Source organism: Hypanus sabinus, chromosome 12, assembly GCF_030144855.1.
Source record: "Hypanus sabinus isolate sHypSab1 chromosome 12, sHypSab1.hap1, whole genome shotgun sequence".
NCBI lineage: Eukaryota > Metazoa > Chordata > Chondrichthyes > Myliobatiformes > Dasyatidae > Hypanus > Hypanus sabinus.
In genome coordinates, this window is record NC_082717.1 from 13,602,830 (window position 1) to 13,619,246 (window position 16,417).

The window sequence follows — 16,417 nt, forward strand, 5'->3', positions numbered from 1 at the left end:
TGTGAACTCCTGCATGAAAATGAATCTCAGGGTTGTATACGGTGTTATATATGTACTTGATGATAAACTTACTTTGAACCTTGCTCTGCTGTCACTCCCATGAATGGAGCTTTGGTAAAGGTTATCCTGGTTTAAAAGCTAGACTCCCCCACAGAACTGGCCCCAACCCCAGGTCTGCTGAATCTCCCGGCAGGGTTCCCAATAATTGTACTTGTTACTGGATGTTCCCCGAGGCTCTTGAATTTAACCTACTTCCATAAGGTGAAAGCCACTAATAAGCACATTTTACCAACTTCAACAATCAACAAACTCAAAATTTACTTCCAAATGAGCTTTCAGTTAGTGACAGATCAGGTGGACTGCTTTGATCTTACGTACTCCTGGTTCATATTAAATCCATCTTTAGCTCTATTAGACAGACTGCGTATATTGAGGATTTTTGAACCATCTGAAGGATTTTTTTCCCCAAGCAACGTTATTTATGCCGGGCAGCGGAGGATTTTGCAATTAGAAATGTGCAAGTGGTTAGTCTGTAAACCCTTGCTGGTGGTAAATGAGTCTGAGCTTAGTCTGCGTCTGCAGACCTTCACCAGGTTCTGCAGACTTCATGGGAAGCTGAGGTTGAGAGGGGAGCAATAATCCAATGTAAAGTCAGCAAGATAATTTAACTAGAATGCAGGGTATAAAACTGTGGGTTTGAGCTGCATCTGTGGGGGGGTGGGAGGAGGAGTGGAAGGAATTGCCAACATTTTATGTCGTAATGATGCAGGGTTTCAAGAACATAAAACAATACATCACAGTGAGGGCTTTTCTCCTTGACATACTCTCTGAAGGTTCCACATCCTTCCTATAATGTGGTGACTAGAAATGAGCACAATACTCTTAAGTATGTTCTAACTGGAGTTACACAGAGCTGTAATGTTACTTGTCAGTTCTTGAACTCATTCCCCTGACAACACTTTCTTAACCACCCTGTCAGCTTTAAGGGATCTCAAGATCCCTGTGTTACTCTGCACTGCTGAGGATCCTGCCATTAAACTTGTGACACTGGCAATTCCTTTGCCCTCACTTGATCTGCTGAGTTCCTTCGGTAGATTGTTCAAAAAAGGAATATGCATTTATAGGGAACCTGCCAGGTCTTCTTCAGAAGTAAATTACAACCAACTTGACAATGATCAGATTAAGTGCTGATGGAGGGTCAAATTTGGCCATTATATTAGCTAACTTATTTACTGACCATTGGCGTTCAGGGAGCAATGAAGGCCCTCCATCTCTGGCAGTGTTCAGGGCTTCCTTCATCATGTCAGTAGCTTCCACTCGGTTTCACTATGGTCATCCTGGGTTGAGACTCGGGAATACCGCTGCACTCAGATGTGGGGTTCCTTATTGTAGTTCCTGTAACAAATTTGTTTTACCAGTCAAGAGTTATTAGTCCTGAGGTGAATCCCTAAACCTTAAGGACCCTGGAGCACTCTTAATCTGGCCTCTACCCTTTGACCCTACCAAGAGCCAAAGCACAAAGCCCTGATTCCAGCCAACATAGCTCTCTGGGTCATTGAAGCACACAAGCCTCTAAACCACAACAAGGCTGTGGTCCTCTTGGAGGCATGTGAAATTAACTCCCTGACTATTTCTCTAAGCATATTTCTAATACCTACCCGAAAGGGAGGCCAGGCCCAGTCTCAGGGCACGAGCTTTCAATGGCACAGCACCCCCTGGGTTGGCTGGAATTGGTGTGTTCAGCCCTGCAACCCACAAGCTTGTAACCCAGAGGCAGAAATGCTGCTTTCTGGGCCACACAGTGGAATGGTCCCCAAGCAGGGGCAATGAGGTGGAGAGAGGGAACTTTGGGGCATGTGGGTGACTGATACTCCATTTGTGGGAGGGTTCATCTAGAGGCCAGAGGCAAGGGCCAGTGAGGACTAGGAAGAGGTTGGGCAGTGGAGTATGTTACAGTGTTGGAGGCAGGGAAGCTGGGAACTGTGCTCTCCTAAGTCCAAGAGCAAGAGGTTTAAACTGAATCCTTTTCAATGCTGAGTGTACATTGATGCAGAGAGCATTGGAGCTACTCCTGCTCTTTGACCGTGGAGCCAGGTGTGTCACAGACCTCACAACGCCAATGCAGAGAGAAGTAGTGGAATCCAGGATTGCTGGGAAGTTCCAGTCCAGAACTGGGAAGGGTTAACAAATGATGCACAGCCATTTCATGTCATGCATTATCTATGTGTGTGTGTGTGTGTGTGTGTGTGTATGGAGGTGGAGGGGAGCATCTATCTTTCCAAAGATCTGTGAGCAGATGTTATCCTTGTGATAATGAGGGTGCTGGTGTACCAGAACTGACGTGCCTGGTCAAACATCACCAAAAGCATAACTGCAAATGCTCTTGTGCAATTTACAAAGCAAACCTCCCAGTGGTTTTGCGGTATGCCATTCTGTCTGGAGTGAGGTAAACTCAGGAGCCCGTTTTGGTGCAATGACTCATCTCTAATAAGAATTCACAAAAAATGAATGAAACAGAAAGTGGAATAGTCCATTCTGCCCTCATGCCTGATCTATCCTATAAAACAGTCAGGGCTGATCTTTTCCCTCAGTCATAGAGTCATTGAGTAATTGAGCAAAGAAACAGGCCCTTCAACCCATCTAGTTCATGCTGAAGTATGATTCTGTCTAGTTCCATTGACCTGCACCGGGACCAGTACTTTCCATACCCCTCCCATCCATGTACCTATCTAACTATTGAAATCAAACCCATATCTACCACTGACACTACTAACTCGTTTCACATTTTCACCACCCTCTGAGTGAAGAAGTTCTTCCTTGTGTTCCTCTTAAACCCTTGAGATCTCTAGTTCTAGTTGAAAAAGCCTGCTTGCATTTATCCCATCTATACCCTTCATAATTTTGTATATCTATCAAATTTCCCCTCACTCCCCTAGGTTCCATTGAATAAAGTCCTAACCTATTCAGTCTTCCCCTTTATTCTCAGGTCTTCAAGTCCCAGCAACCTCCTTGTAAGTCAGCATCGACTCGATATCACTTGATTCCACTAACCATCATACAGCACAGAAATGGATGCTTCAGCCCAACACATCCATGCCAATTTTACGCCTATCTCCACAGACCCAAATTGCCATGAGCAAACTGACACAGTTTTTCTGTATTCTGTGTTTATTTAAGTGGACTCCCGATTAGTGCTTATCACTGGGTCCTAGCTTTGCGAATACTGCATTTCATGGTGTTGCCCTGCTGAGCAACCGAGGTTTTATTAGAATTCTTCTGAATCAACTCTGGTCGTCGTCTCCACATGGGAGCCTGTCTTTCCTATGCACTTGGGTTCAGTCTTTGCCAGCATGCACACGAACACCCTAATCCCTAAAAGTATCTCCATCCAAATACTCAGCCATGGAGCCTCCATAGTTCTCTTGGATGAAGAATTCCACAAATCTGCTGCCCCCCTGGGCGAAGGAATCTCTTCAGTTCTTTTTTCACTGCAGTGTCTTACTCTCTCATAATCCCTTGTTTTGAGACTAGTTGCCCCTGATTCTACCCCTCTGGCTTGAGGATTCTCTGCCTCTAACATGTAAAGCCTCATAAGGGTTGTAATTAAATCACCTTTCATTCTTCTCAACTCAGGGCAGCCTGAACCCAACATATTTAATTGCTCCTCATACAATCCCTCCATCTCAGGAATCAATTTGGTGGACCTGCACATCACACTTCTCATAGTAAGTATATTGTTTCCCAGTGGAGAGAACAGATGTGTACACAGTGCTTCGGATTTAGGCTCACAAGCACTCAAATCCCCTTACAATGAGGGCCAATGTAGGATTTGCCTTCCTGACTATTTCCTGATGCTGTAAGCCCCAGTGATATATGTACAGGCACACCCTGGTCCCTCTGACACCAACAGTTTTAATTTTCACTCTATTTAAAAACATAATCTGCCTTTATCTTTATTTTCTACCCATGTCTGGTCTTGCTTTTTTTCCACACTTTATATTCTACCTGTCCTTTCCTTGTCCTTTTACTCACTCACAAGGATCCCTACCATCTTGGCCATGCCCTCTTCTTGTTGTGGCCATCGAGAAGGAGGTTCAGGAGCCTTAGGTCTCACACCACCACGTTTGGAAACAGTTATTACCCTTCAATCACAAGGCTCCTGAACAGGCGTGGGTAACTTCAGTCACCTCAATACTGAATTGATTCCACAACCTATGGAGTTAAGGACTCTACAATTCTTGCTTTTAATATTATTTATTACTTTTTTTTTTGTACTTGCACAGTTTGTCTTTTTTTGCACATTGGTTGTTCATCCATCTTTGTTTGTGTGTAGTTTTTAATTGATTCCACTGCATTTTTTTGTATTTACTGTGAACGTTGGCAAGAAAATGAATCTCAGCGTAGTATATGGTGACATATACGTACATTGATCTTTGAACTTTTTCATGTAGCCTATCCATATCCCCCTGAAGCCCCTCTGCACTCTTACTGCTCACACTATTAACCTCATATAATTAGCATTCTTGGATATTTTGCACTTGGTTCCCTCATTCAGATGATGGATGTGAGCACTTGGGACCCCAGTATCCCACCCGTGTGGTATGCAAGCAGTCAGAGACTGCCATTCCAACTCTGTTTTCACTCCGTTAATTAACTCACAAATAACTCACTCCAATAGTTTTTCATAGAAACTAGTAAGAAACTAATAGTTTCTTAGCTTTTCTAAAACTTTTCATCTAAAGAGACATTTCATTGTATGCTTCAATGTTTTGATTTACGAACGTACATGTGACAAACAAAGCTACTCTTTATCGTTCTTTTCATCTAATTGTAAGGAAGGAACTGAACTGCAGCTTCATAGTTCCACATACCCAGTTTCGATCCCGATCTTGGGCCAATCAGTGCTGTGACATCGAGTCTTCTCTGCCATTCCATTAAGAGTGATTTATTACCCCACTCAACCTCATTCTCATTCCTTCTCCCCTTAACCTCTGACATCCTCAAGAACATATCAACCTCCGCTTTAAATATACCCAGTGACTTGGTTAGAGAGTCATACAGCAATACAGCAGAGCAACAGGCCCTCAACCCATCATGTCTTTTTGACCATCAGCAACACACCTAGATACACTCAGTGGCCACCATATTAGGTACACTTGTACACACGCTTGTTAATGTAAATATCTAATCAGCCAATCATGTGGCAGCAACTCTTTGCATAAAAGAATGCAAACATGGTCAAGAGGTTTGCTTGTTGCTCAGACCAAACATCAGAATGGGGAAGAAATGTGACCTAAATGACTTTGACTGTGGAATGATTGCCGGTGCCTGTCAGAGTGGTTTGATTATCTCAGAAACTGTTGATATCCTGGGAATTTCACACACATCAGGCTCTAGAATTTACAGAGAATGGTGCATAAAACAAAGAAACATCCAGTGAGGGACAGTTCTGTGGGCAAAAATACCTTGTTAATGGTAGAGGTCAGAGGAGAATGGTTCAAACTGATAGGAAGGCGACCGTAACTCAAAAATAACCCCATGTTACAACAGTGGTGTGCAGAAGAGCATCTCTGAATGCACAATACATCGAATGTTGAAGCAGATGGGCTACAGCTGCTGAAGACCACGAACATGCACTCAGTGCCAGTGAGTGGTACAGGAGGTACCTAATAAAGTGGCCACTGAATGTAAATCCCATTTTCCAGCACTTAGCCTACAATGGTCTGGAGAGGTAGGTACGTTAAGGGACACTTGAGAGACTATTAGGTGAAAGAAAAATGTAGAGTTATGGGCCATGTAGGGAGGAATGGCTAGATTGATCATGGAGTAGTTGGCACGACATCGTGAGTATGTTTCGATGTTTCGATGTACATGTGACAAAGAGATAAATCTAATTTTTAATTTAACAACCTTTACCATTTTATTTTAAGCATTAGTATCTGGGAATCCCTGGAACAATTCTGTAAACCTCAAGGGAAATGGTAAACTTGGGAGAGGTGGTAGGGAAGCCGGAGACCCAGATTCAAGTCTGGCCTTGTGTGCTGTCTATGTGGAGTTTTCATGTTCCTCCAAGTGTCCCAATCACAAAGCCATTCGGGTTGGTAGGGTCACTGTAACTTGTCCCAAGTGTGTAGGTGGATGGTGGAACCTGAGGATGTTGGGGAAAATTTAAAAATTGACGATAATGGAGGATTAGAGTAAATGAGTGGTCAATGGTCAATGCAGATTTATTGGCCTGTTTCTGCACTGTATGACCCCATGTTTTCTCTCATCCTATCTTACTTTACAAGCACTGGTCCAGTCTCCCTAAACTGGCATTTACACGATGCTGAATCCAATATCCCTCAACAGTTTGCACCAGAATAACATTCTCCTTTCAGCCTTTCATGACTTCCCAGTTTCTCCACACGTACTTCTCACTGCTCACCCAGCAATCTCCAGAAACACACTTAAATTTAGTGTTAATGAAAGAGGCTTTTTAAGCTCTTCTCCCCCCAATTTCAATTGCAACAACAGGTCTATGTAAACTCAAATTGCATGCGACAGCTCCTTTTTAAGATTATTGTTACAAGTCCAGTAATTGGATATAAAACTATGTAAAACTTTGACACCAGATGTACAGTGGACAGAGCTCCCTTTCATCCACTGTGAGAGACTGCTTCTTATAGCTGCCTTGGAGGAGATGTGGACCTGTGTTGAGAAATTTTAAAGTTAAGGTTCTGACTCCTGTGTAATGGCTTACACATGTTGGAGTAGCTGTCGCAGGCAGTGGGTGATGTGATCTGGGTCTGATCACTGTGACGGCAAAGGTGAGCATGGGTTTGCTGCTTGGCTGTTGCCATAGTTCCTCTTGCAGTTGAGTGATGACCCTGTCATGTCTTTCACTCAAAAGCACAAGGTGACCCTACTTAACAAATAACCCATTTGTGTCAGGATGGCCTTAACCATCAGGATGGTCTCAATCATCAGGATGATCTTAACCATCAGGATGGTCTCAATCATCATGATGATCTTAACCATCAGAATGACCTGAACAACCAGGATGATCTCAATCATTAGGATGACCTTAACCATCAGGAAGGTCTCAATCATCAGGATGACCTTAACCATCAGGAAGGTCTCAATCATCAGGATGGTCTCATGTAAAACATTGTGCGCCCATCTGTCAAAGTGACCTCTTTCAGGACGGCATCCAATGCAATCCTGTTGAAGGGTCATGGCCCAAAATGTAATATTTATTCCTCCCTGTAGATGCTGCCTGACCTGCTGAGCTCCCACTAGCATTTTGCATGTGAGGCTCTGGATTTCTAGCATCTGCAGAATCTCTTGTACTCCTATCTAGAGATGCTCCAAGAAGGCCATCTTTTGTCAAGATACCTTTCAGTCTCCAGAATTGGTTTAAATTTCTTCTGTGTCTTTTATGCATTCCTTTATATTACCTCAATGCAATGATATGGTGAAATGATCAATATGGATGGCAACAAAACAAAGATTTCCACTGTACCTCATTACATTTGACAACAATAATCTAATATACTAAGTTACCAATTCTCTATTCTATTGTGTCAAGTTCTGGTTGCCTCATTATAGGAAGATAAGTGTGAGGTGGTTCAATTTGGTAGTTCAAATATGACGGTAGAATATAGTATTAATGGTAAGACTCTTGGAAGTGTGGAGTATCAGTAGAATCTTGGGGTCCGAGTCCATAGGACACTCAAATCTGCTGCGCAGGTTGACTGTGTGGTTAAGAAGGCATATGGTGTATTGGCCTTCATCAACTATGGGATTGAGTTTCAAGAGCCAAAGGTAATGTTGCAGCTATATAGGATCCTGGTCAGACCCCACTTGGAGTACTGTGCTCAGTTCTGGTCACCTCACTATAAGAAGGAAGTGGAAACTACAGAAAGGGTTCAGAGGAGGTTTACAAGGATGTTGCTTGGACTGGCAAGAATGTCTTATGAGAATAGGTTGAGTGAACTTGGCCTTTTCTCCTTGGAACAATGGAGGATGGGAGGTGACCTGATAGAGATGAAAAGATGATGAGAGCCATTGATCGTGTGGATAGTCAGAGGCTTTTTCCGAGGGCTGAAATGACTAACATGAGAGGACAGTTTTAAGGTGCTTGGAAGTAGGTACAGTGGAGATGTCAGGGGTAAGTTTTTTTTTGCAGAGTGTGTTGAGTGCATGGAATGGGCTGCCAGTGACAGTGGTGGAGGCAGATATAATAGGGTCTTTTAAGAAACCCCTGGATAGGTACATGGAGCTTAGAAAAATAGAGGGCTATGGGTAACCCTTGGTAATTTCTAAAGTAAGTACATGTTTGACAAACCATTGTGGGCTGAAGGGCCTGCATTGTGTTGCAGGTTTTCTATGTTTCTATGCTTCTATTGAAAGATTTGATAGAAATATATAAAATTATGAGGGGGATAGATAGGGTAAATGCAAGTAGAGTTTTTCTATTAAGGTTGAGTAAAACTACAAATAGGGATCGTGAGTTAAAGGTGAAAGGAGAAATGTTTAAGGGGATCATAAGGGGAAACTTCTTCATTCAGAGGGTGCTGATCATGTGGAATGAGCTGCAATGCAATTGGATGTGATTTTGATTTTAATATTTGAGAGAAGTATGGATAGGTACATGGACAGGAGGTGTATGGATGGGCTCAAATCCAGAAGCAGGTCAATGAGACTAGGTAGTTTTAACAGTTTGGCATGAACTAGATGGGCCAAAGGGCTTGTTTCTGTGCTGTAGTTTCCTATGACTATGACTCGAACAGAATGTAGGTGTTGCATCCTTTCTTTGAGGTATGGAGTAGCTTCACCATTTCCTGAACTTATGGGTGGTTGCAGCACCTGCTGTTGTATTGCCTGAAGCTCAGAAAGACTACTGATTTTCTCGGTGGTCAATGACAGTCAGTCAGGGCAGTGAGGAGGGTTCTGCAAAGAACAGGTTGTCAGCTCTGACTCCGAAAGCCATCCTGTAGCAGTGGCCAGCTAACCAGTGGGAAATAGAATTGATATTGGGATTGGTTTATTAGTGTCATATGCACCAAAATACAGTGAAAAGCTTGTCAAACTATTAGACCATAAGACATAGGAGCAGTACTAGGCTAACCAGCCCACCAAGTCTACTCTGCCATTCCTTCATGGCTGATGAACTCTCCCTCTCAACCCTATTCTCCTGCCTTCTCCCCATAACTTTTGACGCTGTGGCTAATCAAGAACTTATCAACCTTCACTCTAAATATACCCAATAACTTGGCCTCTACACCCATCTGTGGCAATGAATCCCACAGATTCACTACCCTCTGACTGAGGAAATTCCACCTCATCTCTGTTCTAAATGGACTTCCCTCTCATCTGAGGCTGTGCCCTCTGTTACTAGACTCATGCCCACTCAGTCTACTCCTTTCAATACTCGATATGTTTCAATGAGATCCTCCCTCATTCTGCTAAACTCCAGCGAGTGTAGCCCCAGAGCCATCATATGTGCTTCATGTGTTAACCCATTCATTCCAAGTATTATTCTAATGAACCTCCTCTGGACCTTCTCCAATGCCAGTACATCTTTTCTCAGATAAGGAACCCAAAAACTGCTCACAATACTTCAAGTATGGTCTAAGCAATGCCTTATAAACCCTTAGCATCACATCCTTCCTTTCATATTCCAGTCCTCTTGAAATGAACATTTCCTTAACACCAACTCGACCCGCAAGTTAACCTTTAGGGAGTCCTGCACAAGAACCCCCAAGTCCCTTTGCATCTCTGATTTTTGAAGTTTCTCCCCATTTAGAAAATAATCCATGCCTTTATTCCTTCAAATAAAGTGCATGACCATACACTTTCCTACACTATATTCCATCTGCCATTTCTTTGCCCATTTTTCCAATATGTCAAAATCCTTCTGCAAAAACTCCCCACTTCTTCAGCACTACCTGCCCCTCCACCTATCTCTGTCTCATCTGCAAACTTGGCCACAAAGCCACCAATTCTGTCATCCAAATTTCCTGTAATACCATGGGCTCTTGTTAAGCAGCATCATGTATGCCACCCTGTCAAAAGCCTTCTGAAAATCTAATTAAACAACATCCACTGACTCTTATTTGTCTATCTTGCTTGTAATTTCCTCAAAGAATTCCAAAGGATTTGTAATGCAAGAATCCCCCTTAAGGAAACCATGTCAACTTTGGCCTTTATATCATGTGCCTCTCAGTATCCCAAAACCTCATCCTTAATAATATACCCCAACATCTTCCCAGCCACTAAGCTCAGGCTAACTTGCCTATAATTTCCTTTTTTCTGCCTCCCTTTCTAAAGAGTGGAGTGACATTTGCAATTTTCCAGTCCTCTGGAACCATTCAAGTATCTAGTGATTCTTGAAAGATCAATACTAATGCTTCCACAATCTCTTCAGCTACTTCTTTTAGAACACTGGGTTGTAGTCCATCTGCTCCAGGTGATTTATCTACCTTCAGACCTTTCAGCAACAATAATAGCAACAACCCTCACTTCTGCCTCTTGGCACTCTCAAATTTCTGGCATACTGCTAGAGTCTTCAACAGTGAGCCTTTAACAGTGAAGACTGATGCAAAGTACTCATTAAGTTCATCCACCATTTCTTTGTCCCCCATTACTACTCACCAGTGTCATTTTCCAGTGGTGCGATATCTACTCTTTTATGCTTTTTATATCTAAAAAAAGAATTTTGTAACCTCTTTTTATATTATTATCTAGCTTACTTTCATATTTCATCTCTTCTCTCTTTTTGGCTTTTTCAATTGCCCTCTGCTGGATCTTAAAAGCTCCCTAATTATCTAACTTTCCATTAAATTTTGCTATATTTGCTATATGCCTTCTCTTTCACTTTTATGATGTCTTTGACTTCTCTTGTCAGCCACGGTTCTCTCATCCACCCTTTAGAATACTTCTTCATCTTTTGGATCTATCGATCCTGTGCCTTTCTAATTGCCCCCAGAAATCTCAGCTACTGCTGTTCTGCCATCATCCCTGCTGGTGTCCACTTCCAGTTTTGGCCAGCTCCTCTCTCCTGCCTCTGTAATTCCCTTTACTCCCCTGTTATAATGACACATCTGTCTTCATCTTCTCCCTCTCAAACTGATGGGTGAATTCTAACATATTATGATTACTGCTTGCCAAAGGTTCCTTTACCTTAAGCTCCCAAATCAAATTTACACAACACGCTATCAGAATCATCTTTCCCCTAGTAAACACAAGCACAAGCTGCTCTAAAATGCCAGCTTGTAGGCATTCTACAAATTCCCTCTCTTGGGATCCAGCACCAACCTGATTTTCTCCATCTACCTGCATATTGAAATCTCTCTTACCATCACAACATTGCCCTTTTTACATGCCTTTTTCTAATGGCCTGTATATAACTACCATCAGTGTCTTTTTATGTGGCATGCTGTTCATGCCAATCAAATCTTACACAGTGCATTGAGGTAGAATAAGGTGAAACAATAACCGAATGCACAAAGAAGTATAACAGTGTCATGACAATGTTCATTGTGAGGTCAAGAGATCATACTTGGGAACTATTTAATAGTCTTATAACAAACAGTGGGGTTAGAAGCTGTTCCTGAGCTTAGAATGCCCGTGAAAGGGTGAAGACTGAAAGAGATAGCAATGTAATGTAATCATGTTGGCTGAGACAGAGCAGTACAACTGTTAGGCGCAGTGCACTTGGAGCAAGTATAAATGGTAACCTTTCTTGTTTTTCCTTATGACAGAGAAAGAGGTCATTTGGCCCAATGTGTCCACTGGCTCTCAGAGAAATTCCATCAATCCCATTCCCTTAGTCCATTCCCCCTCACAGGGCCACTAACCACACCACCCCCCCAACACCAGCACCACCATCATCTACCATCCGTCCACAAAATCTCGGGGCAATTAATCTACTGACCAGCATGCCATTGTTTTGTGGGAATATGCAGGGGCACTCACACAGTCACTGGGGCAGCAGGCAGACTCTGTTTTATTCCTAAACTCATAATTCTAGTGCTCTTCGTAGTGGAAGTGAGTTTATGCTGGCAGGCTCACAGTGTTGTGAACGGGTGGGGTGACTCCCCAACGCTCTTTTATGCGCCTCGCAGTATCTGCCATCATCGCTCCTAATGTGCTTTAACTCATCACACTTCAAGGCTTTCAACTTGAAGCCTGGCAGCGGGGTCACCGAGGATGAATAAACTCTTCTACTCTCCTCCTTATCCACTGATCTTCTATCTCAATTCAAATGATTCATTTTATACTAATGTCTTAGAAGACCAGCCTTGTTTCCTGTTAGTGTTTAATGGTGCTGCATTTTATTTCCTTTCCTTTGTGGGCTTCTTTAGCCTTAACTTTGGTCTGATTTATTGTGGGCAAGGTATGACCAGGTTGCCCTTACTGTGGCCCCCATTACAGGGAGAAAACATGTGTCCCAACTTTCAAACCTCACCTGGTCTCCACGGTAATGTAGTGGTCACTGCAATGCTATCGAAGCTCAGGGTGACAGAATTCAGAGTTCAACTCTAAAGAGTCTGTACGCTCTCCCTGTGACTGCTTGCGTTTCTTCCAGGTGCTCTGGTTTCCTCCCACAGTCCAGAGATACACCGGGTAGTTTGTTAATCAGTCATTGTAAATTGTCCTGTGATAGGCCGGTGTTAAATAGGTGGGTTATTGGGCAGTGAGGCTTGTTGGGTTGGAAAGGCCCTTTCTGCGCTGTGTCTTTAAATAAATAAACACAAGATATTTTACAGGTGCTGGAAATCTTAAGCAGTGCACACAAAATGCTGCGGGACCCAGCAGGACAGGCAGCATCTATGGAGGGGAATAAACAGTCGCTGTTTGATAGAGGGTCTCCGCCTAAAACTTTGGTTGTTTTCTCCCCTCATTGATGTTGCCTGACCTGCAGAGTTCCACCAGCATTTTGTGTGCATTGCTGGGGAGCTTATGGCCAAGGACGAATACACTCAGTTTTTCTCCAGGGCTGGGGAATTAAGAACTAGTGGACTCAGGTTCAGGGTGAGAGGAAAAAGAAGCCTGAGGTGCAATTTTTTTTACACCAGGGGAGCTATCTATTGGGAGTGATATATCCCTGGAAGTATTTGAGGAAGGGACAATCACAACTTTTAAATGCCTGTTGGACAGATTCATAGATTGAGAAAAATTAGAAGGTTATGGATCAAATATTGGAAAGTGGGACTAGCTCAGAAGGCAGAATGGACCAGTTGGGTTGAAGGGCCTGTTTGCATGCTGTATGACCCTATGACTTTGTGATGCCATGACTCTGAGGGTCAGGGAGTATGTGGCTCTAAATCGATGCTTATTTAGTAGTGATATACTGATTATTTTTAATTAATTGTCTTTGTTTGCACATTGCCTGTTGTGTGTGTGTGTGTGTATGTGTAGTTTTTTACTGATTCTATGGTATTTTTCTACTGTGAATGGCTGCATGAACCTCAAGATAGTATTGTCACATGAGAAGTATTGGCACAGAGAACCTAACAATGCAGTACAGACCCTTTGGCTCATGAAATTGTGTGTGTCTTGTAACCTACTTCACTCCTGCAAAGCCCATAACCCTCCATTTTTCTTATCTCAAGCACTTCGCTCTGTCTGCGACAAAGGCCATGTTTTCCCAGTGACTATCCATTCCCATTTTGACATGTTGGTCTATGGACACCGCCAAGGACAAGCGATATCTCATATTCCGTCTGGATAGCCGGACTGATGGCATGAACGTAGATTTCTCCAACCTGGTGTAATTTCTCCACCCCCCATCTCTCTTTCCATTCCCCATTTGACTCCTCTCTTACCCCTTCTCTTCTCCATACTTGCCTGTTATTTCCCTCTAGTGCCCTTCCACCTTCCCTTTCTTCCATTGTCTCCTCTCCTATCCAATCAGATTTCTTCTTCAGCTCTTTACCTCTTCCACCTATCATCTCCCAGCTTCTCACTTCATCCCCCTTCTTCCACCTACCCACCTTCCCCCTCAGCTGACCTCACCTACCACCTGCTAGTGTGCACTCCTTCTCCACCCCCGCCTTCTTACGCTGACCTCTTCCACCTTCCAGTCCTGACGAAGGGTCTTGGTCCGTAACATCGGCTGTTCATTCCTCTCCATAGATGTTGCCTGACCGGCTGAGTTCCTCCATGTGTCTACCTAAGAGTTCCTTTTGTATCAGCTTTTATCACCAATGTTGGAAGTGTGTTCTAGGCACTTACCACTCTTTGTGTAAAGAAGCCTACCTCTAACATCTCCCCTAAACCATCGTCGTTGTGCACTGTGTCGTATGACGTGGGCTATCACGGTCTTTCCATGACCATTATTCTTGGCAAATTTTTCTACAGAAGTGGTTTGCCATTGCCTTCTTCCAGGCCGTGTCTTTACAAGATGGATGACCCCAGCCATTATCAATACTCTTCAGAGATTGTCTGTCTTGCATCCACCACCTGCTCCCATGGCTTTACATCACCCTGATCATGGGGGCTAAGCAGGTACTACACCTTGCCTGAGGGTGACCTGCAGGCTAGCAGAGGCAAGGAGTGCCTTACACCTCCTTTGGTAGAGACATTTTTCCACTCCAGCACCCAATCACCAAACCACCCACCTTAAAAGGATGTCCTCTGGTAATAGCATTGAAAAAGACATTGGTTGGCCACTCTATTTACACCCCTCATAACATCATATACTTCTATTAAGTCACTTACGCTCCAAAGATTGAAGCCTTAGCTCAATCAACCTTTCTTCATAAGATCTGCTCTCGAATCCAGGCAGCATCCTGGTAAATCTTCCAAAGCTTCCACATCCTGACTATTGTGAGGTGGCCAGAGTATTTGGCACAGTTCTGGCCTCCCCCATTACAGGAAGAATGAGGGATCTTTTTTTTGGAAAGGGTCCAGCAGAGGTTTAACAAGATGTTGTGCTCAGGAAACGGAGACAGTTGGGTTGTTCTCTCAGAGTGTTGGAGTTTGAAGGAAGGCCTAGAAGAAATTCATATGCTTGTGAGAATTATAGATAGAGTAGGTAGTTCATCCTTTTCCCAGGACAGAAGTGTCAAGTACTAGAGGATATTCATTTAAGGTCAGAGAGGGAAAGGTTAAAGGAGGTATACGGAGCAGGTTATTTTAGACAAAGAAGGTGGTGGTTGCCTTGAACAGGCTGCCAGGAGTAGAAGGAAGCAGATACAATAGAGAGTTTAAGAGTTTCAGTGATTTTCTCTTCTCATGCGGGGGTGATCAGAATTATAGACAGATTTCATAGCTGATTGTAGCAGAATTCTGGCTGAAACGAACACTGGGAATACCCCAGGTATTGGCAGGACCTGTTCAGGACCTGTGCCAGTTGGTCAGTCTTATCTTAGAGCCTGTTTGCTCAGTCTTGCTAACAAATGGATAAGGTTAATTGTATTGGGTGCAAAAGTTATCAGAGAGGTTATATATCAGGCTGGACAGTGTGGTGAAACTGTGTGCATTGGAGTTTAATGTTTAATGGTTCCTGGTGCTGTCAATGACAATTTACCTGTCTCAATGTAGCCCAACACACATTGGTACATCTTGCCCGCAGATCCCACATCCATCTGCCCACTGATTCTTTGAGAATGCTCTGCCCGCGCTGGTAACAAGTCAACTAATTAAAAGTTTCTTGCCTGATTAGCCAAGAGAGTATGGAGTTCTTCCTTCTTAATTCAGTAAATCTGGTACATTTGTTACATATATTTATAAGACCACAAGACATGGGAGCAGATTAGGCCATTTGGCCCATTGAGTCTGCTCCACCATTCTATCATGTTGATCTGTTATCCTTCATTTAACCCCATTCTCCTTCCTTCTGCCCATAAGCTTTGACTAACCAAGAATCTATCAACCTCTGCTTTAGAAATACCCAATGACTTCACCTCCACAGCCATCCATGCAATGAATTTCACAGATTCACTACCCCTCTGAATAAAGAAATTCCTTCACAACTCTGTTCTAAATGGATGTCCCACTATTCGGAGGCTGTGCCCTCTGGTCCTAGACTCACCAATTATAGGAAACATCCTCCACACATCCACTCTATCTTGGCCTTTTAATATTCCATAGGTTTCAATGAGACTACCCCTCCCCCACCTCCATTCTTCTAAACTCGAGCGAGTACAGGCCCAGAGCCGTCAAATACTTCTCCTATATTATCAGAATCACTTTAGTGCCAGTATGTGAAAACATAAGACCGTAAGATTTTGGAGCAGAATTAAGCCATTTGGCCCATTAAGTCTGGTCTGCTGCTTTATCATGGCTGTCCAATTTTCCTCTCATCCCTAATCTCCTGCCCTCTGCTTGTATCCCTCGTGCCCTAACCAATCAAAAATCTATCAACCCCTGCCTTCAATATACATGAAGACTTAGCCCCTACAGCTGCTTGTGGCAAAGAATTCCA

At 43.3% G+C, this 16,417-nt stretch overlaps 1 protein-coding gene across 1 annotated transcript in view; it reads left to right on the plus strand.

The window, feature by feature from the left end:
• The window catches only part of kif26ba (kinesin family member 26Ba), a 356,970-nt gene that overhangs the window by 54,358 nt on the left and 286,195 nt on the right, over positions 1–16,417 (plus strand). The gene's annotated exons all lie outside the window — the stretch shown is intronic.